The sequence below is a fragment of the Gorilla gorilla genome, chromosome 1 (assembly GCF_029281585.2).
Source record: "Gorilla gorilla gorilla isolate KB3781 chromosome 1, NHGRI_mGorGor1-v2.1_pri, whole genome shotgun sequence".
NCBI lineage: Eukaryota > Metazoa > Chordata > Mammalia > Primates > Hominidae > Gorilla > Gorilla gorilla.
This window is the reverse complement of record NC_073224.2, coordinates 36,694,863-36,722,261: the sequence shown is the minus strand read 5'-3', so window position 1 is coordinate 36,722,261 and position 27,399 is coordinate 36,694,863. Positions and strand designations below refer to the sequence as shown.

The 27,399-nt window shown below is 45.6% G+C and overlaps 1 protein-coding gene across 5 annotated transcripts in view; it reads left to right on the top strand.

Moving 5' to 3' along the window:
• The first annotated feature begins 16,066 nt into the window (after positions 1-16,066).
• TLR5 (toll like receptor 5) overlaps positions 16,067-27,399 on the top strand; it is a 31,846-nt gene continuing 20,513 nt past the window's right edge. For 2 of the 5 annotated variants that reach the window (XR_010135211.1, XR_010135183.1), the window contains exons 1-4: positions 16,091-16,187; positions 20,835-20,920; positions 23,238-23,428; positions 25,473-25,637. The gene's annotated coding sequence lies outside the window, so the exon portion shown is untranslated. Of the gene's footprint in view, positions 16,188-20,834; positions 20,921-23,237; positions 23,429-23,533; positions 23,605-25,472; positions 25,638-27,399 lie in introns of all 5 variants that reach the window. The other 3 variants (XM_055346664.2, XM_055392996.2, XM_055347919.2) reach the window with 3 other exon arrangements.

Genomic DNA, 27,399 nt, shown 5'->3' with positions numbered 1-27,399 from the left:
CCCCAGGGATGCCACAGTCTCACCTCTCATCTGCTCCTACCTGGCAATACCCCACCTTCCCCAGAACTGAGAACACAGTTTAATATAATAAGAGTGTATTTTTGTAATGTGTAATTGTGTCTGTTGTTTTCACATAGGATGTGAAACATAGGAAGGATGCCCTTCCTCTTCCTTCTTTTTCCATCTTTATCCTGTAGTTAGTTTGTCATAGTAACCAGTGGGTGGCTGTAGTACTTATATGTACGCACACCTGTGTTTATGCACATACATACATACACACACACACACACACACACACTCCAAGCTATTCATTTTCATTTACAAAGTTGCCAAAAATAAGCGAATGGGGATTCAGATGGACGGATGCATGAGTAAATGACCAAATACATGAATGAATGAGTAAATGAACATATGAATGAATGAATGAGGACAAAGGAGAAGACTGTTGACAGGAAGGCACTCAGCAGCAGTGAATACCAAAACACTAGAATTTTTTTATAGACTCCAACTGTTCAGAATGTCAAAGAAACAGTCCATGGGAGCCAAAAAATATGCCATTTCAGTTCCACAATATAGAGTATCTGAAATAACAAAAAAAAAAAGAGGAAGAAAGTATAAGAATAGGGGGAGCATAAAGGTGGAAAAAAGACAGGATACAAAAAGAAGAGAAAGCAAAGGGCAGTTTATGTAGCTAATTCCAGAACAGACAATGCACTTGTTGATATTAATGTCGATTTAGATTCAAATACTTCCAAGAGGCTCGTATGTGTGAGGCACTGAGTAAAACATCCACATGCCTTTCTCATTTAATGCTCACATCAACTTTGGGTGGGGAGGCATCATTCTTTTTGCTTTCCAAATAATTAAACCAAAGCTTTAATAAATAGAACCTTCAGACACGGTGGATCACACCTTAACCCCAGCACTTTGGGACGCAACAGGGGAGGATCACTTGAGGCCAGGAGTTTGAGACCAGCCTGGGCAACATAGTGAGACCTTTCCACCACAAAAAAAAAAAAAAACTTTTTTGACTAGGTGGGCATGCCAGCATGTGCCTGTAGTCCCAGGTATTCAGGAGGCTGAGGTGGGAGGATTGTTTGAGCCTAGGAGTTGGAGGCTGAAAAAGAAAGAGAGAAAGGGAGAAGGAGAGAAAGAAAGAAAACAGAGCCTTGCCTGACTCTCAGCTGTGTGCCTAAGGAGGGTGTTTTGGGGCAGCTGGGCAGGACAGCGGGAACACAATGTAAGTGGCAGCTGTAGGGGACAGCATATGGGTCACAGAAGGAGCATCCTTGGCATGCAGGACCCCCCCTGTCCTAAGTTCAGTGAATCATTGCCGTTTCCCCTCCCAGGTACTCAGGTACAAACACTCCATCCTTCTGGTTTGCAGCCTCCTTCCTGCTCCAGAGGTTCCAGGGGGACTTGAAGAGAAGAGCCCAGTCCTTGCCCTCAGGGAGTTTCAAGCTAGTTCAGGTGACAGAGCTGACACCATGAAGCAAAAAGGCAAAGTGGGCCTAGAACGGGGGCTGAAATGTGTGGCTCAGACAAAACGTGTTATAGGAATTCAGAAGAAAGAGAGACCCATGAGGGAGTAAACACTCAAGGAAACATTCTGGAGAGAGGGAGGGATTTCTTAAGGATTTAGGCTGGTGGAGGAAAAAGGATTCTGGGGGAGAGGCACCAACAGCACCAACAGCAGGAACGAGGGATGAGCCTGGAGTTTGTAATGCAATGACCATCTTACCTTGACTGGAGTGGAAGGGCCTAGGTGTAGTGGAAATAAAATGGATGAGAAACAGGGCTGGAATCCCAGGGGCCTTCACAGTCAGATGGAGGTAATCTGCGCAATCCGATGCCAGTTACTGGCTGCCACTTTTATAGAACTGGATTGAGAAGCCCAATCAGAGGCAGACATGAAAAAGTCTACTTCAACATAGATAGGACCCTCATCCCTTTCCCTGCTGCCTGACTTTGATTCCAAAACACAGAATCTGTATGGACCAGAAAACCAGGCAGTCAGACCACAGAGCATCTTCTTACAAAAGGAAACAAAAGGCTGTGCCTTCTCCACCCTCCCTCCTTCCCTTGCCCCTCACTGACACCTCTCTTTATACATCCGTTTGGAGAGTTCGATTTCCAAAACCAGTGAGGCAGACAGTGAGAGGATAGAGAAAGAGGGGGCACCTCCAGGAAGGGCCCTGGAGCCAGTAAATTTAGAAGACTGACTTCAGTATATCAGAGAACAAAGCAAGAGGGACTGGAGAAGAGGCCATTTGTCCAGTTGCCTCTGGTGGGGAGATGAGGGGATTGGGCTGGGAGCTCTGCTCCCTGGCTTGTCCAGAGATGGATCTGGATGGCGAATTTGGCAAGCAGCTAAGTCGACAAAGAGAGAATTGCCACAGTGAGCCACACGGCCATCTGCGAATGTACACCAGGCCTGGGGAGTCCCTACTGCTGGGAGGAGGAGTAACCAAAACCCAAGACAGGACCCATGAAGGCTCCTATCGAATATGGGAGGGGAACCATCATCATGAAGACCTAGATGACATCCCCAGCTCTGGAAGCGACTTTTTACAGAAACCAAAGGGGAAATTGAGTACAGAACTTGGCAGTCTCTAAAGGATACTAAAAGATAGGGTTTTCATGATCTGTGATGAAAAGACAGCAGGTATTATTGTAGGAAGAGGAAGATAAGAAAATATTACAGGGAAGCGAAACATGCACTAGCAGATTTAAAATCCACATTGGTGCCAAATGTCACCCCACAGATCACCTACCTGCTAATTTACAAAAGGAAAATAGAGCTTGACAACAGAAAGCCCTGATCGCTACTGCCTTAACCACACAATCAAACTGAGCAGTGTTAATGATAGGACATGGGACAATTGATAAAAGATAAAGTAGCACCATGAACTATTCTTGCCAAAAATGTTAAGCAGAATCTAATCACACCTTCAAATCTAGCTTCCACTTTATAGCATATACAGGGATGGAGCAACAAACTAAATATACCAAATGGAAACAGTCAGACTAATCCAGAATGTGGGAGAGTCTAAAATTAATAAATGAATAAAGCAGGGGTGAGGAAGATCATTCTAGGTTAAGAGACTAAAAAGGCAAAACAACAAAAAGCAACAGATTAACCTTGATGGTATACTGATTTGGGGACAGGGAAGACATTTTGAGGACAGTTGAGGCAACCTGAGTGTGGTCTGGATTTAATATCAAGGAATTAAGTTTCTTAGGTGTGATCATGGTATTGAGGTTATAAAACAAGAGTGTCCTTACTTTTAAGAGATACATACTGAAGTACTTAAAGGAGACATGTTATAATATTTGCAACTTATTTTCAAATGGTTTAGCCTTTAAACACGCCCATATGTATAAATGAATAACAGATGGTGAAATACTCACAGTTATTGAAATTATGTGATGATCCTTGAATTATTCTCTCAACTTTTTTGCTTGATAATTTTTCACAGTGAAAAGCTGGGGGGAAATCACATGGCATTAGTAAAGAGCAGAACTAACTATGCTCTACTACAGGGGTCCCCAAACATCAGGCCACAGACCCCTACCGTGGCCTATTAGGAACCAGGCCATATAGCAGGTGAGCAGCAGGCCAGAGAAGCTTCACCTGCATTTACAGCCACTGTCTGATCAGTGGTGGCTTTAAATTCTTATAGGAGCACACACCCTGTTGGAACAGAACATGCAAGGGATCTAGGTTGTGTGCTCCTAATGAGAATCCTGAGGAACAGTTTCATTGCAAAATCACTCCACCCCGGGCCCCCTGGTCTGTGGAAAAAATTTCTTCCATGAAACCGGTCCCTGGTGCCAAAAAGGTTGGGGACCCACTGCTCTTAGTAGAGCAGTCTATCTGTCATGTAGAAGACAAACTCAAGAAGCACTCTCAGGAAGAAGAAGAAAAGAACAAAGAGGTAAAAACGATGAGAAAGAAGGTGACAGACACGTAGACAGACATCAAGAGAGCCTGGGAGAGTGTGAATGAGAAAGCAAGACAAAAATGAATCTTATTTTCCAAGCAGCAGAAATGGAAGAGAAGGAATTAATGGGTGTTCCTAAGAATGCATTAGAACAAATAGAGGAAATAATTTGACATAATTAAAGAACATGTTGTAGAAATGATAATAGGCCAGAGTAAGAATAAAAGCATGGTCTGGATTTCAGGCAAAATCAAGAATTTGACTCATTTCTAGAAACCTTTTGAAAACAGCTTCTAATTATAAGGAATGCAAGAAAGTACTATAAGCATTCATGCAAGGAAATTTTTTTTATTTGCATTATAAGTAAAGGAACAGATTTTATGTTGCAGACTTCTCAGCAATGCTAAATATTTTTTTTAAGTCACAGAGCATTCTGAGTAAAGAAAGTAAGGATTCAATAATTTTATTCCTGGCCAAATTGTCTGTAATATGTGGAGGCAGCATAAAGATATTCTTATATATGGGCATGGAAAACATAACTTTTACAGAATAAAATTACATGAACATATGCTCCATTCAACCAAGTGATAAATTTAAAACATAAGACTGGTGAAATCACATCTGAAAGTATTTGTGGATCCTTTCTTGCTGGATTTAGATCCCAATCATAGTAACTCAGTCCAATTATATATCTACCTAGAGCAACCATGCAGTCATCTCACCACTTTCTCTTCTGCTAATGTACCTTTTCCAGCACTAGGAGGTATGGTTTTGAGCCATATGTATCACCCCATAATTGTGATGGTATCTCTTGTCATCCTTGACAGGCAGCAAGAACAATGACTGCTGCTGTTCTGTTCCAGCAGTTGCAAACAATAGAAAATGATTAACATGTACAATGCTACGCCAGGAGAATTACTGAGCTCAGGATCCTTTTTTTTTTTTTTTTTTTGTCTTCCATTAATGGGCCACATAATAATAAGGAACTTGAATGGTGATTTTTGTACATCTCGAGTGGTATAAAATTTTCGTTTGTGTTTTTTATTTTTATTTATTTATTTATTTGAGACAGAGTCTTGCTCTGCTGCCAGGCTGGAGTGCAGTGGCGTGATCTCGGCTCACTGCAACCTCCACTTTCCAGATTTAGGTGATCCTCCCACCTCAGTCTCTCAAGTAGCTGGGACTACAGGCCAGCGCAACCACGCCTGGCTAATTTTTGTATTTTTTGTAGAGATTGGGTTTTGCCATGTTGCCCAGGCTGTTCTCAAACTCCTAAACTCAAGTGATTCACCCACCTCGGCCTCCCAAGGTGTTGGGATTACAGGAATGAGCCACCATGCCTGGCCTGTTTTTGATTTTTAAAAAGCAATAAAATGCCAAGAAGCAATTATGATGTCATTAGCCTCTGTTAATATAATCTTCCATCTAAGATATGTACATTGTTATATTAATTATTCCTTTTTTGTTTTTTTTTTGAGATGGAGTTTCGCTCTTGTCACCAGGCTGGAGTGCAATGGTGTGATCTCTGCTCACTGTAACCTCCACCTCCCAGGTTCAAATAATTCTCTTGCCTCAGCCTCCGGAGTAGCTTGGATTACAGGCACCCACCACCATGCCCGGCTAATTTTTTGTATGTTTAGTAGAGAGAGGGTTTCACCACGTTGGCCAGGCTGGTCTTGAACTCCCGACCTCCGGTGATCTGCCCGCCTCAGCCTGTGAAACTGCTGGGATTACAGGCATAAGCCACTGCACCTGGCCTGTTAATTATTCTTTAAAAAGAATATATGTTATGTGATCTTGACTATGTAATTTATACATACACATACTAAGGCCTGTATGTTAATAAAGGGAGCTTGAGAAAGTGAGACAAGCATGAATCTTAAGGCTTTTCCTGACCCTTCCCAGGGGGCTTTGTGACTCCAGGGATCACTTCCTGTTGCAACTGTAGCACTGTATAGCACTCACTGTGTGCATATCCATCTCATCCTTATCAAAGGTAAGGTTCCTTAAAATTCTAACTGGTGCCTAGCACAGCAGCTGGCCCTTAGCAATAAGCAACAACTAGGGTATTGAGTGCCTATAACCTGCCGGACTCCCACTAAGCAATTTACATACTGTGATGGTTCATTTTAGGTATCAACTTAACTGGGTTAAGGGATACCCAGATAGCTGGCAAAGCATTATTTCCGGCTGTGTCTGTGGGGGTGTTTCTGGAGGAGATTGGCATTTGAATCAGTGGGCTGAGTGAGGAAGATCTGCCCTCACCCAGTGTGGCCAGGCACCAGCCAATCCATTGAGGGCCTGGACTGAACAAAAAGGCAGAGGAAGGCAAATTCTTGCTTTCTCTCTTCTGGAGCTGGGACTCCTTTCCTCTCCTGCCCTTGGACATCAGGCTCCAAGAATTGCACCAGCAGCCCTCCACGTTCTCAGGCCTTTGGCCTGAGACTGAGAGTTAGACTGTTGCCTCCCCAGGTTCTCAGCTCTTTGGGCTTCTCTGGGGCTCCAGCTTGCAGACAGCACATTGTGGGGACTTCTCAGCCTCCATAATTATGTGAGGCAGTTCCCCAATAAATTCTCTCTCATCTGTATAACTATCTATCTCTCCGTTTATCCTATTGTTTCTGTTTCTCTGGAGAACCCTGACTAATACACGTTTATTGCATTATTTTAATCCTGTTAACAGCCTGATAAGGTAGGTATTTGTATTAGGCCATTCTTGCATTGCTATAAAGGAATACCTGAGGCTGTGTAATTTATAAAGAAAAGAAGTTTAATTGGCTCACAGTTCTGCAAGCCATACAGGAAGCATGGCACCGGCCTTTGCTCCACTTCCCGATAAGTTGCTCATTTCCATCTGAGACCTCAGCAGCCTGGACTTCCCTGTCCTTATCACTATCAGCATTTTGGTCACAACCATTTAACCAGTTTCTAGTTTCTAAGAAGTTCCAAACTTTTCCTCATCTCTCTTCTTCTGAGCCCTCCAAATTCTTCCAATCTTTGCCCGTTACCCAATTCCAAAGTGGCTTCCACATTTTTGGGTATTTTTATAGCAATGCCCCACTCCTTAGTACCAATTTTCTGTATTAGGCCAAAGAAATACTTGAGACTGGACAACTTATAAAGAAAAGGTTTAATTGGCTCCCACTTCTGCAAGCTGTACAAACATAGCCCCAGCATCTGCTCAGCTCCTGGGGAAAGCCTCCGAGAGCTTTTACTCATGGTGGAAGGTGAAGAAGGAGCAGGTTCCTCACATGGCAAAAGCAGGAGGAAGAGCGAGAGTAGAGAGGGAGGTGCCACACTTGACAACAACCAGATCTCAAGAGAACTCACTCACTATCATGAGGACAGCATCACACCGTGACAGATCAGCTCCCGTGACCAAAACACCTTTCACCAGGCCCCACCTCCAGATTTGTGGATTACAATTCAGCATGAGATTTGGGTGGAGACAAATATCCAAACCATATAAGTATTATTCTTTCCACTTTACAGATCAAAAACTGAGGTTTAGAGAAAATGAAAAATTCATGAACATCACACAGATAGGAAGTAAAAGAGCATGGGCTTTGAATGCAGGTCTAGCAGGCTCTCAAGCTCAGGTCACTATTGAGCAGGGCATCAATAAACAGGTGTTAAGTGAACAAATGAAGAGACGAGGACCTGGACTAGGACACAGTGGATGAAACTAGAGATAAAGAACTGGCTACAAGAGAAAGCTCAAAGGAAAGTCTGGATAAACCTTTGTGTCTATTAACTGTGGGCAGTGAGCAGTCATCCAAGACAGCCTCAACATGGCCCCACCTTAAGACTGGAAGCACACAGGGGCCTCCAGGACATGGAAGTGGGTGGGGAGCTAATTTCAGAGAGAAAATGATATTTCTGGATCTCCTGAAGAGCTGTGATAAAAAGGTCAGGAAGAAAGGGAGAAGACAGCTTTGAGGAGATGGCCACCCACTGGGTCAAACTGTTTCCAGGTCAAGTGGATTAAAAACAAAAACTTTTTTTTATTACAGTGTGGTTTCTGAGGAACCCAAATTGCAATACCACCTAAGGTTATTTTGCAGCTTGATTACTTAAAAGGGCATCAAGTCTGAGTGAAGTGAGGTCATGGAGCCCATTTCCACCCCACCCGTCCTCCTCCTGACAGCTACAGCGAGGAGATGGCACAAAACCATGAGGCTTCTGATCATGATGGGCAGATTTCCCCCAAGACACAGGCAACTGAAGGCTCCTGAGGCAGATGGTAGCTCATCTAATAGGGGAGCCTCCCTCCAACACACCACCAGAACATAACTGCACTCCAATTATACGGTTTTTTGTTCTTGGACATTGCCCTGCAGGGAGCTATGTTTTAACCTTATAAGCACCTCCTGGGGAGAGCATGAGGGTTGATAGAAAATGTGTGATGTATAGGTCTCACCAGGTCCTCTTCATGATTTTCAGAGACATGTTCCCTGACTCAAATGCAGCAACAACTTGACAGAAGATGAAAATGGAGAGAGAAGAAAACAATTCATGCTCATGGCATAAGCAGAGGAAAAGGGAAAAAGAGAATCACTCACTTTCTGATTATTGGAGTTGCCAGGCAGCACAATGAAGCTTTGCTAGTAGAAAAGTGCCTGTACCCTCTGCCATCACATGCCTCCCTTGGGACCAGAGCCCCTGGCCCCCTAGAAAGTCTGAAGAATGCACAACCCTGTAATGCCATCCTGGCAGTGCTGCAGCTATGCCTGTAACTGCGATTTCAGATACGTGGTTCACAGAGGGGTGAACCTGCATCACTTCAACTGCTGGGCACTCATGAACAAAGTAAAAGGCACTCTACCTTGACGGGGGCTATGGAGGAGGAGGGGTAGGGAGAGTGGAAACAAGAATGTCCAGGAAGGGCAAACAGTGGCTCACACCTAGCCTGTAATCCCAGTATTTGGGGAGGCTGAGGCGGGGAGATTGCTTGCATTCAGGAGTTCAAGACCAGCCTGGGCAACATAGGGAGACCTCGTCTCTACTAAAAATCAAAAAAATTAGCTGGGAGTGGTAGTGCTTGCCTGCAGTCCCAGCTACTTGGGAAGCTGAGTGAGGAGGGAGGATGGCTTGAGACCCTATCTAAAAAAAATATATATATATATATATTTTATATATATATATATATATATATATATATATATATATATATATATCCACCAGGAAGAAGCAGCCAGCTCAGTTTCTGGGAAATGAAAAGCTTTGCTTTGGCAAAAAGAGAAAGGAAATTTTTTAAAAAGGAGATAAAAAAAAGGGTGGAGAAAGGGAAAGCAGAAGGAAGAGAAGAAGGAAGCAATTGACATCCAACAGGGGATATTTCCACAACAGAAGGTTGAAATCTAGCCCTGAACAGAATGGACATCAATTCACCTAAGTGGAGTGTGAGCAAAGCCAAGCAGCTATTTCTTTCCTGACCTAGGGTATTGGCCAAAGGATTCTTCTGAGATTCAGTTATAAGACCGGAATTACACTGCTTTTGTCATATCCCTGAGTCCTCCAACTGTTTCATGCTCTCAAGTAATTGACAGTCCTGAGGAGCTCCAAAATAACCATGCCAAGAGGCTATTAGAAACATTCACTCCTCAGATCTGAGGACAGCGGTAGACAAGGCCATCCTAGCTGTCCTCTCTATGGGTTCCTTTTCCATGGAATGCAGCCAACTGGCCCTGGAGAGGGGACAACCACAGTCACCCATAGGTTCTTCCAGGGCTTTCAAATTACATGACACATCAGTGGCACCACAGAACCCCAGAAGCCTGAAGCTGCCACAGAGAATGTCCACTCCCTACATCCCCAAAGCATGGTTCCCATGGGCATGATGAAGAACCAGGAGTCTTCGCCCTTCTTTGGGTCGCTCTTTTGTTCCACACTTATTAAGCATTCATCATGTGTCATACCCAGAGCCAGGGATGTAAAGAAAACTCTGGAAAGAGTCCTGCTTTCTTGGAGCTCACAGCCTGGCAGGGGCAGTGAACAGGATCGAATTTAGATTCAAGGTGAAAAGTATAGCCAATGACATGAATGAGGTGCTACGGCAGCACAGGGTGGAAGTCGAGATTGATTTGAGCCAAATGTGCCAGGTAACAAAGTCAAGGAGGCTTTATTAAATCCAGGCAGGAGGTCAACGGGGTAGGGAAAGTATGTCATAATCCTATTTTAAAGACTTCACATGATCTCTATCACCTACTCTGCCCTTAGGTCATTGATGACCTGCTATATTTATTTTCTTCTACTGCATAACAAAATACAAGAAATTTATTGACATAAAACATTAGCCTTTTATTATCTCATAGTTACAAGGGGTCAGGAATCCAGGCACAGTGTGGCTGGGGTCTCTGCTCAGAGTCTTACAGACTGAAATCAGGGTGTTTGCTGGGCTGAATTCCTTCTAGAGCTTGGGGTTGTGGACAGAAACCAGTTCCTTGTAGCTGTAGAAATGACATCCTATTTTGTCTTTGCTGGTTGGTGAGAGTCACTCTTAGCCTTTGAAGGGGGCCATGCCGCCAGAACCTGAGGTAAGTAGTTCATAACAAGGCCATTTGCTTCTTTGGGGCCAGCTGTGAATTACTAGACAGTCTGCTCAGATGGAGTCTCATATAACAGCACCTAATCAAGAGAGCAGTGATCCCATTACAGTCACAGATCCCACCCACAAAAATGGAGAGGGGTGCCAAAGACGGGAATCTTGAAGGCCATCTCGGAATCAGGTTTGCAAACCTGCAACTTGTTGCATCCAATCGGGAAACTTCACTTCTTTTGGTATTTGACTCTAGAACAGTTGGCACCATTGACCACTCCTACCTTGAAATTCATTCAATGACTCCTATTTATTTATTATTTTTATTTTTTATTTTTGGCTCTCACTATGTTGCCCAGGATGGAGTGAAGTGGCTATTTCTAGATGTGATCGTTGCACACTACAATCTTGAGCTCCTGGGCTCAAGCATAGGACACTGAGCCCAGCCCAGCTTATCCATTGTACTTTTGATGACCATTTGAGGGATCTCTAGTTTGGTGATTTGTATTAGTTATCTTGCTGTGTGACAAATCATGCCAAAACACAGTGGATTAAAACACCATGTATTATGTGACAGTTTCTGTAGATTGAGACTCCAGGCATGGACTCTTGTCTAGGTCCTCTGGCTCTGGTCTCTCACAAGACTGTAATCAAGGTGTTAGCTGGGGCTATGGTCTCATCTTAAGGCTTGAGCTGCGGATGATTCGATGCTGAATTCACTTAAGTGGTTGTTGGCAAGAACCATTTTCTCACAGGCTGTTAGACTGATGGCTTCAGTTCCTCACCAGCTGTTGGCAAGAGGCTTTCCTTGAGTCCTTGCCATATGGGTCCTTCCATAGGGCAGCTGACAGTATGGCAGCCAGCTTCATGAGAGCAAGCACGCAAGAGGGCCAGAGAGAGAGTGTGAGCAAGGCAGAAGTCACATCCTTTTGTAATCTAATCTCAGAAGTGATATCCCATCAATTTTGTCATGCTCTATTTGTTATAAGAAGTTGCTGGGTCCAGTTCATACTTAAGGAGAGAAGATTACAGAAAGGCATGAATATCAGGAGGCAGAAATCTTAGGGAGCCATCATAGAAGCTGTCTAGTACAAAGGATATAACAAACAATGCTGCCTTACAGATTTTCGTATATATATTGTGGCATATGAGCATATCAGGTTATGCACCTAGGCATGGAGTTTCTAGGTCTTAGGGCATGTGAATCTTCAAGTTTCCATGACAATGCCAAACTTCTCCCAAGTGGTTATACCAATTCACATTTCCACTAGCAACAAGTGAGAATTCTGTTTGCTCCATATCATCACCAACACTTTTTATTATCAGACATTTTATTTTTGGCCAACATGATTTATATAATATGTGATGTATTATAGCTTTAATTTGCATTTCTAAGATTTCTAATGAGGTTTGGCACTTTTTCATTTATTTATTGGTCATCTTGTATTTCCTCTTTTATGAAGTATCTGCCTGCATCTTTTGTCCATTTTTCTACTGACTTTTCTTACTGATTTGTATGAGTTCTGAAGATAATCTGGATGCTTGGGCTGTGGCAGTTATATGTGTTGTAAGCATCTTCTCTGGTTTTGTTTCCTATCTTTTTATTCTTTTAAATATGTCTTTTGATGAACACAAGGTCTTCATTTTAAGGCAGTTGAATGTATCAATCTTTTCCTTTATGAACTCTTGGACTAAGCCTGTCTTCTAGCTATTGTTTTCCGCCTATGTCTCCAACTGTCCCCCCATCTTTGATCCCCCCCTATTGTCTCCATATAAACATCTTTTCTATGCTCTGGACACATGACTTCAACTGCTCACTCAGTGGCTCCACCTCCATATCCCACAGTCAGTCCAACACCAGTTTATCTCAAAATGAACTCATCCCTCCAAGTTCACCTTCCGCCACCCTACCACCCCTAACTTGTATTTCCTAACTCCATGACTGACACAACTATCCACCAATCACAAAGCCAGTGTCTTGTGAATTTGCCCTGACTGCTCTTTCTCTTATAAGGATCCAGTTTTTCTGATTCCACAATCTAAACCTTGCCCCACTCTGTCTTCTCCTCTACATCTCCAGTGCCAGGATGTAAGTTCCATGAGACCAGGGACCTTGTCCAGCTTGTTCATTACCATAATATCAGTAAGGGATGGTGCTTAACAGCATGAATTTTGCAGCCCAATTACCTGATTGAAATCCTGACTCCATCAATTATTAGGTATCTAAGTAAGTGGAAGTTATATGACCTCTTCTCCCCCAGTTTCCCCATTGGTAAAATGGGGGATGATAATAGTACTGATTCATAGGGTTGTGGTGAGGGTTGAATCAGTTAATGCATGTATAGTATTTAGAAAAGAACAGGACACATGGTAAGCACTCAATAATATTGACTATTAATATTATACCCTACCACCTAGCATGGGATAGGGTATAATATTATGCATCAAAATATATTTTAAGCATCAAGAAATATTTATCATCAAAAAACTAACCATCAAATAATATATATCAACAGAGATGAATGAATGCCACTGCTTTAATTTAGACTCTTATTATCTTTGCTTAGACAATTGCCGTAGCCTCCTAACTGGGCTTACTTTCTGCTAACCATCCCATCCCCCATTCCATTCATTTTACACACTGCCATTAGGGTTATAACTTCTTGTCTATAAACATGAAGGTGTGGTGCCACTCCATTGCTTAACACCATCCAGTGGATCCCCAAGCCCCACAGGGAGGCAGAGCATAGCCCAGACTCCTCAGCAGAACACATGTGCATGAACGTGTGATCTGGTGATTGCCTACCTACCTCTTCAACTGCCTCCATCCTTCACACAACCTGCGCTCCATTTACCAAACCACTGGCAGTTCCCCAAATGAGCCACATTCCTTCATTCCTCTCCTGCCCAGAATGCCCTCCCTCTGCCCTGTCCAGGTGACAAAGTTATCTTTTTCTTTTTCACCAAGTCCCAGATATAGGCACTTCCAGGCAGAGTTAGATACCTATATTGTTGCAGCATTTATCAAATTACACTATAACCATTTATTTACATGTCCAACCCTACTCCCCCAGGCTGCAAGCTCCTGAGAGCCAGATCGTATTTAGATTTGTATTCTGGCAAGAAGCACAAGGGCTACGGAAGCTTAATACACATTTGTTGAATGGATGGTTAGTTTTAAGAAGTACCTAGTAAACCTTGGTATTTGTATTTCCTTGAATCTTGTTTTGGTTGCTACCTTTTTTAATGGAAATAGTCACTACTGCTTATGTTTACAAGTTTATTGAGTTCTAATTTTATCTTTTAAGATAAAGATTGCTGATATCATTCATTCACTCATTCATTCATCAATAAATATTTATAGGGAGACACTTGTCAGATACTGGATTTGAAGTGAACAAATCAGACATGGCCCCTACCCTCGTGAGGCTTACAGTCTATTAAATCTATTAAGTATGAAGGACAGGCTGACCTTGAACCAATAAACATGTCCATGTAAAATCATAAATTGAAATGAGAGTTGTGAAGGAAAAGAATAGGTTATGAAGAGGAAGAATAATGGGAGGGACCTAATTTAATTAGAAGAGTTAGGGAAGTTCTCTTTGAAGAAGTTACATTACAGGGAACACTAAAATGTGGGTAGGAGTGAGCTACGCAAAGTCATGGAGAAAGAGTATTCCAGGTAGAAGAAATGGCATGCGTGAAGACCTTAAGCAAGTGGAAGGCAGCTGCTGAGGCTGGGGACTGGGAGATTGGGGCTGGAAGCAGACAAGCCTAGAGAAGTTGTCAGGGGCTAGACGATGGGGTTTTGACCTAGAATATAAATTTTGTTTGTAGTTCATAGGGAAGACATTGAAGGTTTAATATATGGGAATGACGGGAACCTCTGGCAGGGCTCTGCCTGTGAGCATCACATAACACCCCGAGGATGTGTTTGCTACTCTAGGTTTCAGTGGAGAAAAAAGCAAGTGACAACCCTTCTGTCCCTGCTCAGCAAAAGCTTTGATCACCAGCCCCCTTCCCCTGAATATACTGGAGAAAAATAACAGAAGTGCATTTCAAGGTCCACATGTGAGAAGACCCTAAGCTGTCCTGGCTGTTCAGGTAGAAGTTGTCATCTTCCTCAATGATCTCAGCTGTTGGAAGACATGGCCAGGCAGACAGAATCTAAAAGTTCTTCCAGGTGTGACATGAGTCCCTGGAGCTCAGTGACAGAAACCAGTGTCCAAAACCAGATGCCACCCTGGGGAGGGGGGCTTTGGGAGTTCCTGGGAGGCCATAACACCGTCTGGAAGGCTCCTCTCTCCCACATATTCACAAAGTTGCATGATAAGCCAGGCCCCTGCTGGTCTTGCAGCATCCACCTATGATGCGGAGTAAACAGTGCCACACGTCAAGCTGTCCCCAACCTTGCCCTCGGTTCCACTACCAAAAGAGGGAACACTGGGCTTGCCCCAGCAAGGTGTTATTTATGTCAGGCTAGGGCCACTGTGGCTCCCAGCTCTTACTGCTTTCTAGGTGCCCTTACAGACCTCCCCACTGCCCCCTGCATATGCCAGAGTGTGAACATCCCCTCCCTCTCCACAGCCCCCACAGTGGGGTTCGGGTGGGCAGGGAGGTGGTTTCACCCCTCTACGTACAGCCCTTGGAGACCTACTTAGGCAATTTGTCACTCAGGCTTCAAGCTGCCAGCCGAGGAGGGGAGCTGAGAAGACTCTATAATGAGATCTTTGCACTGTAATTAAGTACCAGGCTTTGTTTTACACCTATCTTTCCCGCCTTGCCCGATCCCATCGCCAAGCTCCTCCAGGCAGTGAGTGGGGAGTGTCAGCTGCTCTGTGATTACACCCCAAGTGGCAGGTGGCAGGGAGCTCCTCCGCCTGCAGTCTGCGCCCCACCCCCAGGCTTCCCCCACCACCAGTCTTAACTCAAGACAGTGCTATTTCTGTCCTTGAACTGGGTTTCACCCCAGAAAGCCACTCCACCGCTTTCTCATAAGGCTACCTCCTTTTAACCCTGTGGTTGCACGGCCTCTGGGGTGTCCATTTCTTTCTTTTGACACGTTCCTTTTCCTGAAAGTTCCAGCAAACCCCATAGGCAGAGGGGGTTAGAAAAAGGAAAAGAGAAGTTAGGGCAGGAGGAGCACTGTTCTCATAGGACAGGAAGGGTCTGTCTTCTCTCTTGGGTCCTCTACACAAAATCGGAGCTTCCAAACACCCCAGCTCCCAAACATATGCAGCAGATTCTGCTGACAGGAATGTGTCACTGTGATCATCACATTTTAGCCTGAAGTTTAGCCTACCTGAAGAAGCACCGGAGTGGGAGTGGGAGAACATGGGATGGTGCTTCTCTTTGGCCTGGCTGTGCTTTTGGACACTTCAGGTCTTCGGCCTGGGTTTCCTCCTCCGTACGATGAGGAGAGGATGGGAGGGGGCAATGCTGGCATGTGTGATCTCCATAGACACTGTGGAAGTCTGCAGAGACCGGAGCATAACCTCTGCCTCCTCTCCTCGGGCCTAGCCTCTCACAGCCCTCAGAGAAAACCCTGAGCTGCGGCGTGGCCAAGACGGGGGCGTGGCCTGGCAGGTGGGCGGGCCCTTCCGTGGGCGGGGCCGCGAGATTTTCTGGAGCCGGAGCGAGGGCGCCGCTTCTGCGTCCAGGAGGAGCCAACCGTGGCGCGGGCGGCGCGGGGTGGCGTCCCAGAGGTGAGCGCCCTGCAGCGGCAGGGGATGGGCCGGGGGCCCTAAGTCGTAGGCAGCGCGGGGCGGGGACGCGGCTGCCTGCGGAGGTCGGACTCCTCTCCGTCCTCCTCCCGGGCTGTCCGGGTCTATTTTCCAGTCTATGTCCAACTCGCGCCGCCTCACTACGCGGCGCTCTCTGCCCCGCGGCACCCGCGAGACGTGGGGTCCCTCGGCCCAGGGACGGGGTGAGCGTGTCATGTGGGTGCCCTGTGCCCGCAGGTTGGAGACGAGGAGACCTCGGCACAGACGAAGTCACTCACATCCTCGCTTTGAAACAGAGCGGGTCCTTCTTGTGCTGTCTCGCTGTCACTCTCGCCCCCACCCTGTGGAAGAGGCAGGTGGCTTGTCCCCAGTCACTTTCTTCCTTGGAAAAGGGAGACAGAGGGCCATCTCCAGCAGGGCCATGGAAATCCCAGAAAGTCACTGAGCTGCTCAACAAAAGGCCCTAAACACCCCACCCCACAGCACCAGGCAGTGCACACTGGCCAAGACTCCGTGGTAAATATTGCTGGCCTTTATGTTGAGAGGGGGAAAAAAAAGCCTGCCTGTGAAGATCATCGCCCAGTGGCCACGCTCCTGTGAAAACACAATTGGAAAGCCATTTCCTAAGGGGCGAGGGTGGGTCTGGGACCATGCTGTGGCTTGGGTGATTGGTGATTGCAGGAGTGAGGGTGCTGCACTGGGAAGGCGCTGAGGCCCTGTTGGGTGGGAATCGATGGCTGCGGCTTTCTCCCGGGGGAGGGAGAGCGGTGTTGTTACCTAGTGTTGGGAACACATCCGTCCAGCACCGTGAACTGCAAACAAGCAGAGTAACCCTAGTGTCCTTCAGATACTGTTGCTGAGCAGTGACCTAATCAATGAGATGATCTGTTTGGACGGCAGGTGCATCTGTAATGCCGCCCTCTTGCTCAGTGCCTGGAAGAGGCATTGGTGACTCCCCGCTAATGCTAGGGGTAGCTACCGTGCAGGAGCAGTCAGGCTCTTGCAGGGCCTATGTGGTTTCATCAATTTTCTCCTGCATTTACCCAGCCCCTCCGAATTCTGAGAAGTGCGTCCAAGATCTCTTGGACTCCTTGACTCAGTTCACCCTTGTTCTTGTGGGCAGAAAACAATTCCCAGTGTGCCATGCACAGCCAGTCAGAAGGGAAGCCCTGGAGCAGGGCCCTGGGAGAAGTTCTGTGGGGCTGGATGCTAATTATTCAGTTACTGGATTGTGGGGAAATTCCAGGGGAGGTCCCAGAGGAGAGACCGGGCTAAAGCTAATTACTAAGCAGTACAAAAATAATCTCTCTCTCTCTCTTTCTCTCTCTCTCTCTCTATATATATATATGTAATTTTTTTTTTTTTGAGACAGAGTCTCACTCTGTCACCTAGGCTGGAGTGCATTCGTGTGATCTTGGCTCACTGCAACCTCCGCCTCCTGGGTTTAAGTAATTCTCCTGCCTCAGCCTCCCAAGTAGCTGAGACTACAGTCACGTACCACCATGCTCAGCTAATTTTTATATTTTTAGTAGAGATGGGATTTCACGACGTTGGCCAGGCTGGTCTCGAACTCCTGACCTCAGGTGATCCACCTGCCTTGGCCTCCCAAAGTGCTGGGATTACAGGCGTGAGCCACGACGCCCGGCCTGACCATGCCTTTTCTGTGTGCCTCCTTTACTTTATGCCTCCTCTCCTATGCTCAAAATGCTCTGCTGAGCAATCCCCTACATTTTTTAAGAAGCAGCTCAAATGGCACCTTCTCCAGTGAAGACTTCCCTGGCAGGCCCCTACCCGAGTGTTTGAGCAGAGTTGGAGGGTTTCTCCTTTGTTCTACATTGGTCCTTGCATAGACCTCTGTTGAAGCTCTGTATTGTCCATAGGAGTTAAGGGATCTTTGACTCACTCACTGAAGCAGAGCTGTGTCTCACTTACGTAGGGCTCCCCTGAGCTGAATTTGGTGTCTGGCACATAAGAGGCGTTTGATAAATGATTCTTGATTGAAATTCAAGCCCTTATAGGTAACAGTGAAGTGCCCCACCAACTTGGAGTAGAAGGCACAGGTTATGTGTTACAGGGAGTCTCAGATTGGATAAATTAGATGGAGCCAATTCCTAGAGGCCTTGAGGAGTCTGAGTGTAATGCAGTGGTGGTGCTCAAAACTCATAGCACCCCCTATTGCCTTCACTATAGAATTCTAGAGTCTTCTTGATCTGCCCCCAGCATATCCTCTTTAGCCTCATCTTCCACCAGCTCCCACCTTGAACCCACAAATCTACCTTCTGAGCCACTGCAGCCCCAGTTAGCTCCCCAGGCCTAGGCTCTCTCTTCTCCTTTGTCCATGCTGTTTGGCAGCCTTGGCCAGGAATGCCTACTGCTCTCCCTAGCTAATTCCTGATCATTGATACTCCAGATCTGAATCCCCTATGTGCAGAGGCCCCTCAGGCTGGGTTTTCAAGTTCTCCTCTGTGCTCCATAGCACCCTGCACAGCCTCTAACAGCATTTATCAAACCCTCTTATGGCTGCTGGTTACTTGGCCATCTCCCTGCTGGTTAGCTCCCTGAACGCAGTGATTGGGTTAATCCTTGATGTATCCCCCATCAGCTAACATTGTTCCTAGGAGATGGTGTCCAATAAGCATTGGATGGTAGGCTGAACCAGAGTGATAAAAATATCAAACGAAGGACAAATCTAGAGACATCTGGAAGGGGAAAACTAGAATTTGGTGATGAGTTATATAAAGAAAGTGTATTAGTCTGTAATCACACTTCTAATAAAGATATACCTGAGTCTGAGTAATTTATAAAGGAAAGAAATTTAATTGACTCACAGTTCCACATGGTTGGGGAGGCCTCACAATCATTGTGGAAGGCAAGGGGGAGCAAAGTCACATCTTACATGGCGGCAGCCAAGAGAGCATGTGCAGGGGAACTCCCATTTATAAAACCATTAAATCTCGTGAGACTTATTCGTTATCACAAGAACAGCATGCAGAAGACCTGCCCCCAGGATTCAGTTACCTCCCACTGGGTTCCTCCCTCAATACGTGGGAATTATGGGAGCTACAATTCAAGATGAGATTTGGGTGAGGACACAGCCAAACCATATCAAAGAGTAAGGGACAAGGTTCCTTCAAACCTATGAGGCAGGTGGAGATGGTGTCCTGCAGGGGTAGGATTCCCTGGCCTGGGGAGAAGTCCACTTATATGTCTCTGAGTACTACGCAAAAATTTTTTTGTTTCCTGGAGGATTTTCAAAATTCAAAATATCAAGTCACTTTGAGACATATTGAGTCTGATGTTAAAAAGGAAATGTTCTAGAGTCAACTGAAACACACACTTTAAGTACAGGTGAGGTCAGGCCTAGAGAAAGATTTTGGGAGCATAGTGGCGACAGTTTAACTTGTGAAAGCAAATGTGGTCACTGATGGAAGAAGCCTGAAGCAGAGAACAAGGTCTTGGGGAAACCTGGAAGCCATGGGGGCGGGAAAAAGAAAAGTATCTGTTGGAAAATAGAATGATAGAAAGATAGGGAAAAAACTAAGGAAGCCAAAGGAAGAGATATTTCAAGAAGAAATAGGTGGCCAAAGCTGCCCAATGCTAAACAAAACAAAACAAAACAAAACAAAACCCACAAGGAGATTCATAAAAGAAAGAGGCTGGGTACAGTAGTTCATGCCTGTAATACCTTGGGAGGCCAAGGTAGGAGGATTATTTGAAACCAATAGTTCAAGACCAGTCTGGGCAACATAGTGAGACCCCTCCACCCCCACCCCCACACACAAAAATTATCTGGGCATGGTGGCACACGCCTATAGCCCCAGCTACTCCAGAAGCTAAGGTGGGATGATCACTTGAACCCAGGAGTTCAAGGCTGCAGTGAGCTCTGATCGCACCACTTCACTCCAGTCTGGGTGATACAGTGAGACCTGGTCTCAAAAAAAAAAAAAAAATTTAAAAAGCCAGACCTGAGGAGGTTAAAGAGAGGCTAGTTACTGAGTTACTGGGCAATGGAAACATTGGGTGGGGTTTTTAGACTTTTTGTCTGAGGAATTTGGCCATAAAAGAAAGAAGGAAGGAGGGGTCTGCTCAAGAGAAGACTTTCTGTTTGTTTTATGGTAAGAGAGATCTGCCTCCCTTTGACCACACTAGGGAAGGAGCTCATTTATGCTAAAGGAATATGGATAAATATTCATATTGTTCACTTGGTTATATTTCATTTAAACCTTCCTCTCCTCCTTTCCTGTCCCCTGCAAGTGCCCCATAGAACTTTCCTTCTGGGGAATTGCCAAAGTCATGGTATTGCTAAATCCAGTGACAGGGTGTTGCAACACAGAAATCATTGGTTCTCACTTCACTGGCCTGCAATGAGCCTCCCTCAAATGCTTCCAAACAACTTTCCTTCCTAATAGTGCTAGTCAGGCATTTTCTCTTTTACTGTGCACAAATTAATAACACCAGCAATAATAGCAAATGCATAGATAGCAGTTACTCTGAGCTACAGACTATTGTGAATACCTTTCAGGGGTAACTGGTGAACCAGTATTCAAGCTTAACATATTTGTCTTCAGGGTCCATGTACTTAAACCACTATGCTAAATTCAAGATAAGTAAGTTTGTATTTTACTATAGATTGATGTTCATGTTCCTGACACTACTACAAGATTCATACTCCTGATGCTACTGACAACATGGCTTCTCCACAGTCACCAAACCAGGTATCTCTCTGGACCCAGGTTCACTGTGGGTTGGACTAGCTTTAATAGTCAATAAGGCCAGGGACAATGGCACACGCCTGTAATTCCAGCACTTTGGGATGCTGAGGCGGGCACATCTCTTGATCCCAGGAGTTCGAGACCAGCCTGGGCAACATGGCGAGACCCACTTCTACAAAAAATAGAAAGATTAGCTGGGCATGGTAGCATGTGCCTGTAGCCCCAGCTACTTGGGAAGCTGAGGTGGGAGGATCATCTGAGCCGGGGGAGTTCAAGGTTGTGCCATGATCATGTCACTGCACTCTAGCCTGGGTGACAGAGTGAGACTCTGTCTCAAAAAAAAAAAAAAATTTAAAAAACAGTCAATAAATAATTTGATAGTCAACAAGCAATCTGCCACATGCAAAGTATTGCAAGGGACCAAAAAATATAAGCTATATGTCCCATCTCATTTACTCTTCATAACCATCCCATTTTACAGTCAGGGAAACTGTCTGGATTTGAACTCAGAAGACCATGATAAAGGCAAAATCAGAAGTCACTTTTAGTCCTGAGTTTCTGGGGTCTGAGATTCCTCCTCATCTTGGTCAGAGATATAACTGGGTTCAGATAGCTTCAAGACTACCTTTTCTTTTATTTCTCAACCTGTGAACCAAAAGGGTAGTGAGTGTGAATCTCTAGCATGCACAGATGTGCAAGAAATACTGCCTCTCCTCTATTTTCTAGATATTAATATTAGTTTAGAGCCTTCATCTCATCTGGCCGGCAACCATAGAAATCACCCCAGGTTGTGTCACTGTGTCACAATTTCAGATCTCTTATGCATTGCCAAGATCCCAGGGGCTCGGGTGCAGGTATCTCCTGCTCCCCCATCTGGTCCACTCGGGTTACCACTGAATGCACTCTTGTGCCTGTCTTGCCTAGCAAGTCCTCACTGCTTCCAGACCACATAGCTAACTCACTGGGGTCCTGCCAGAGTCCTGTCTTCCTGGTACTGACAGACCCCTTTTCCCTTCCTGTCTTCCTGTTTCTAGAAGCATGTCTCTCTGCTTTACCCATCAGCACCCCCCACCCCTCTTCCCCCAACTTGGCAAAGACTTTGTGTCCCCAACCTAAGGCCCTGTTTGGAAAAGCGAAGCCAGAAGAACTTGCAGGCTATTTCTGGTAGGGTTCTGACATATATCTGCCCTGGGCCAATGGCTAGGGAGCTGGCTACAGAGGTGGAGGTGAGCCTAGGAAAGTAGAAATACAAGGAGAGGGGGGAAAAAAAAGTCAATTCTCAAAATATCTAGCCGCAGACATAAGCTCCTCTGAGGGTAATTTCTTGAGGGGGGAAAAAGTTGCTATTTAAAGCTAGGATATATGTGGATCCATTTTTTTCATCGGTACATTAATAACATCATTTTCCACTATGTATCTTCAAGATCCGGTGTAACAGCCTTGCAAATTTGCCAGAATGAAGAAGGAATGTTCTGCTTCAGGGAGGATTGGCCCTGGTCTATGATTGCTGTCATGATGATACTCAGCAAGTTTCCTTAGATAACTTCAGAGTTAACAAGGATGTAAAAATGCTTCCATTTCAAACTCACCGTTATACATAGGCAGAAACTGAGGACAATGAAAGTTAGAGTTGTCTAGGATACCCAGACTGTGGCTGAAGGAGGACTAGAACCGATATTATCCTCTCCCAGCCCAGCATTTTTGCCATGGTCTCATGTATCTCGAAAGTAACCACCACTAGCAAGTTGGAGCCAAATCAACTAGCTGACTCCCTGCCCTGACTCAGAATGGAGCACAGCCACCCTGAGCAGCCTGCCCAGGCAGATTCCACATGCAGTAAACCTCCTTCGGGTCCCAGGACACTGGGCACAGGGTGGGGACCTGTGCTTCCAGCAGGGGTGCGCTCCCCAGCCTCGCCTGTCCCTGCTTACAGTCCCTCGGGCAACACCAGTGAAATCATCTTCCTCTCAGGGCATCCTCATCCTGGCCTGAGTGCCCCCCACCTTTCCTTCTCAACCTCTTCAGGGCTTACCTTGCATCAGGGGGTGTCTCCAGCAGCTGCAGGGTGCATTGGATTTTATCTGCCTGGGAAGCTTTCTCTTGATTCCTTTGCTAGCCCAGCACAGACTACACATCCCTCTCAGAACAGTTCTCAAGTGTTTGATACTCTCTCTTCACATTCCCATTTCGTATCTAACTGATCAGGTTAATAGGGTTCCTAGTTGCCGGGCACCACCCCCACCCCAGCTGTTTCCAATTTACATCACAATCCAAATGATTTTTGCAGCGCTTAGCAGATTGTCCGTGTCATTACTTTCAGGGATGCTATATTGGACTTCCCTACTCTCATCTGCTCCAGCTCCCTGACCTTATGGTTGCCCAGCTTTCCTGGCAATTGACTTTGCCCATCAATACACAGGATTTAGCTGAGTAGCATCCAGGGAAGATGTCGGAGCCTCAGATGTTAATTTTCTGATTGAGAATATTGGCGCTGTCCGAACCTGGAGACAGGTAGGGATGTTCACTTTCTGGGCGAGCTACCTTTTCCCGACGATTTTAAATGTTGTGCTAGTTGTTCGTTTTTAATAATCACTAAAAATTATTTCTTTCAATCAGATGCTTTAAAATTGTGTGCTAAAGAGTTATAATGTGCAAACAACGGGGAAGCCATTCTGTACCTAAACCATGTGAGTTTTCAACATAACTTTTCAGAGTATCAGCGCCTTTGCTTGCTGCTGTTTTTGCTGTTTTTTGATGCTGGTAACCACCACCTAAAGATAGTAAAGAAAACAGAGGAAGCTTTCCGGTAACTCATGCTAAAGAAACACAAAATCACCCCAGTGCCTTGAGAAATTTCCTTTCCCTCTCTAACTTTCCCCTTCAGTGTTCTAAAGGGAAGCCGTTTCTGGTAAGGTGTAGTTGCGTAAATGATGGCTGCCTACTTCAGCAAGCAAGAACTGTTGGAGTATTAAGCATGGGTAACTGGATATTCTGGTTTGGGCACTGGAGGATCCCTGGAAGCCCGAAGCAGGCTGTTGCTGCCGGGGTAGGGGCGGCGGGGGTGGGAGGTAGAAACTATTATTGCTGTGATTTTATAGGCAGTAAACTGATGCTTAGAGAGGTTCAGCACTCGCCCAAGCTCACACACCTACTAAACTGTGGAGCTAGGATTTGAATCCAGCTACAAATTTAGTTGTCATTGAAATGTCTAAATGCACTCTACTGCGCAAGCGATAGGAACTTCCCGGCGGAGCTCAGCTCAGGGCCGCTTGCAGCTCGCCGCGCCCCGCTCGACTTTCCGGCCGCGGCTCCGCGGGCTCCTCCCCCTCGGTCCCTTCCCCTTTTGCGCCCTCTGCTGATCTATAAGGAAAGCGCATCTCCTGAAATCAGAAGTCGCACCCTAGCTGTCCTGTTTCCTTAGCTCCTAGTAAAGCGGTATGACCCATCCATCCCCTCCTCCTCAAAGCCTCACATGAATCTTCTTTGAGGTACTCTCTGATGCTTCACTCTTCAGCGCTGAGAAAAATGGGGAGGAAGGGGAAGTGAATGTATTAGTATAGCCCCTTCTCAAAACCAGTCGTGCAGCATCTTAGTCATGCCTTATCCTGGAAGAACGAGGCAGCTCACATGGGCATGGGGGTAATGAGCAGGGCGGCAATTACAGACTGTTAGGTTCTCACCGCTAACAGTGTGGTCAGTGGACCAGCAGCAGCATCACGTGGGAGCCCGTTAGAAATGCAGACTCTCAGGTCCTGCAGCCACAGCCCTGATGAATCAGAATCACCGTTTCAAGGAGGTCTCGGGCGGGCCGTTTCAGGTTCCGAGCTCGCTTTGAGGCTCTGTGGATGTTTTGCAGCATATTCAATTTTGATTTTGTTCAAAGGTCACAGTGACAACTAAGTTTGCAGCGGGATTCAAATCCGAGCTCCACAATGTAATAAATGTGAGATCTTAGACAAGTGCTTAACCTCTCTGAGTTAATCATCTATCAAATAATGAAAAGCACTATAAGCCAGCTCTTCAACTTTCAGGACATTGTTCACCCGAAACCCGAAATCCAATAACTGTGCACTGTCTTCTAACACAGCCATAATTTACCTAGATGTACTGCTTAGAAATGTCTCACTCTCATGGTGACCTTAGTTCTATCTGTCCCTAGAGAGCCTCAAGACCATTTTGTCTGGAGGTTCTCTGCTCACTGGACAGTAGGGACAGTGGAATTGTCCTCATCCTTGTGCTTGAGTCTTTGGAAACCAAATGACCCCAGAAATGTCATGAAAGAGATTTTTAGGTCCCAGAGGAACTAAATGGCTTAGACACCCACCTTCTGAACAAGAGGCTGGGCCAGAGATTTCTCAAGGTCCCTTCAACCTTGGTGTTCTGTCCGCCTTGATTTACAAAATGGTCTTGATCTTTTCCAATTAAAATTCCATTTAGTAGAGATACACAGAAAGTTTGCAATTCTTCCACAAGAAAACTGCTGTATGGCATAGAAAAATATCTACATAATATTTTTTGTTTCTTCTTCTTAATTAGCTTTCCTATTTTCCCTTAGGAAAACAAAAAGTCCTTTCTCCTGATTCACCAAAAAATAAAATACTGACTACCATCACTGTGATGAGATTCCTACAGTCTCAGGAACTGAAGTCTTTGAACAACCAGGGACCCTCTGCCCCTAGAATAAGAACATACTAGAAGTCCCTTCTGCTAGGACAACGAGGTAAGTGCTTCTGGTAAAAATGTGTCATAGTGTGTGTGTGTCTGTGTGTGTATGATACATATATAAATATATGCATATTTGTACATATATATATATACATATGTACAAATATAAATACATATAAGGTCTCTCTGTCGCCCAGGCTGAAATAAAGCAGTGTGATCATAGCTCACTGCAGCCTCAAACTCTTAGGCTCAACGGATCCTCCTGCCTCAGCCTCCCAAATAGCTCAGACTACAGGTGCACACCAGCATGCCTGGCTAATTTTTGTGTTTTTTGTAGAGACAAGGTCTCACTATGTGGCCCAGGGTGGTATAGAACTCCTGGGCTCAAGCGGTCCTCCCATCTTGGCCTCCCAAAGTGCTGGGATTACAGGCATGAGCCACCATGCCCAGTCCTGTCTTCAAAATATTAATGGAGAAAAATATTGCTGGGGTACTTAAGTTGTGCCAGGTACTACAGGGGGATCCTGCATGAATGAAACTGAGTGCCTGCCCCTCAAGACTTACAATCTAGTGGAGAAAGCATAATATAATAAAAATGCCATGATGGAAATGTACCCAGAATACCAGGGGACGGAGATAAAGAGTGCATGTAGGCCAGGCATGGTGGCTCATGCCTGGAATCCCAACACTTTGGGAGACCGAGGCAGGTGGATCGCTGGATCCCAGGAGTTCGAGACCAGTCTGGGCAACATGGTGGAACCCTGTCTCTACAAAACAAAAACAACAACAACAACAAAAATTAGCTGGGCATGGTGGTACAAGCCTGTAGTCCCAACTACTTGGGAAGCTGAGATGGGAGCATCACTTGAGCCCAGGAGATTGTGGCTGCAGTAAGCCCTGATTGCACCACTGCACTCCAGCCTGGGTAACAGAGCGAGATCTTGCCGCAAAACAAAAAAACAAAAACAAACTAGTGCACATAGAAGTGTGAGAAGTGCCTGTAGAATTCTCATGGCAGAGGTGGCTTCTGAGGTGGCCTTTGACGGGGGAGTTGGAATGGGATGAGCAGATGAGACGTTCACGAGCATTCCAAGCCCCAGGACCAGCCTAAGCTGAGAGAATGGGGATGAGGGCAGACTCTGAGAATGGCAAGTTAGATCTCGAGCACAAGGCAGTGATGGGATGCCAGTGTAGATACAGCCAGGAAGGCAGGGTGGCTGGAGTTTCCCGCTCTGTGAAATGAAAGGGTTCAAGCCCTGAGGGCCTCTCTAGTCAACCATTCCAGAATTCACTTAGAGTCTGTGGTGGGGACCCTGAGGTCATCCTGAAGAGTTTGAGTGATATGAGCATGAGGAGTCAGTGAAGACTTCTAATCAGAGTCATGCTCTAGGAAGCCCCCTCAGATAGTAAGTGAGGGGTGTGTGTGTCAGGGTCAGGCTTACTGTGGGAGACTAGCAAGGTGGTGTCTCCCATATCTAGAGAGGAGGCAGTGGAGCCTTGCAGCCAAGCAGTGGCTGCAGAATTGGAAGAAGGGGAATGGATGCTGGAGGCATCCTGACGTGAAATTCACAGAACTGGCCACCAACAGCATTGATGCCCTGCTTAAGGCTTCTTCCAGCTGGGAATTAAGGAAACCAGAATGACCTCACCCTCCTGGTTAGATTTTAAGGATATATACATTAAAGACAGAAATAAGGATCCATGAGCAAAGATGAATATGAGGCAGTGTCTGACCAGTGAGAAAGGTCTCAGAATGGCTATAGCCCTAAATGCTCTGAATTTGGGGGAAATGCTACAAATATGCAAAATGATTTTTC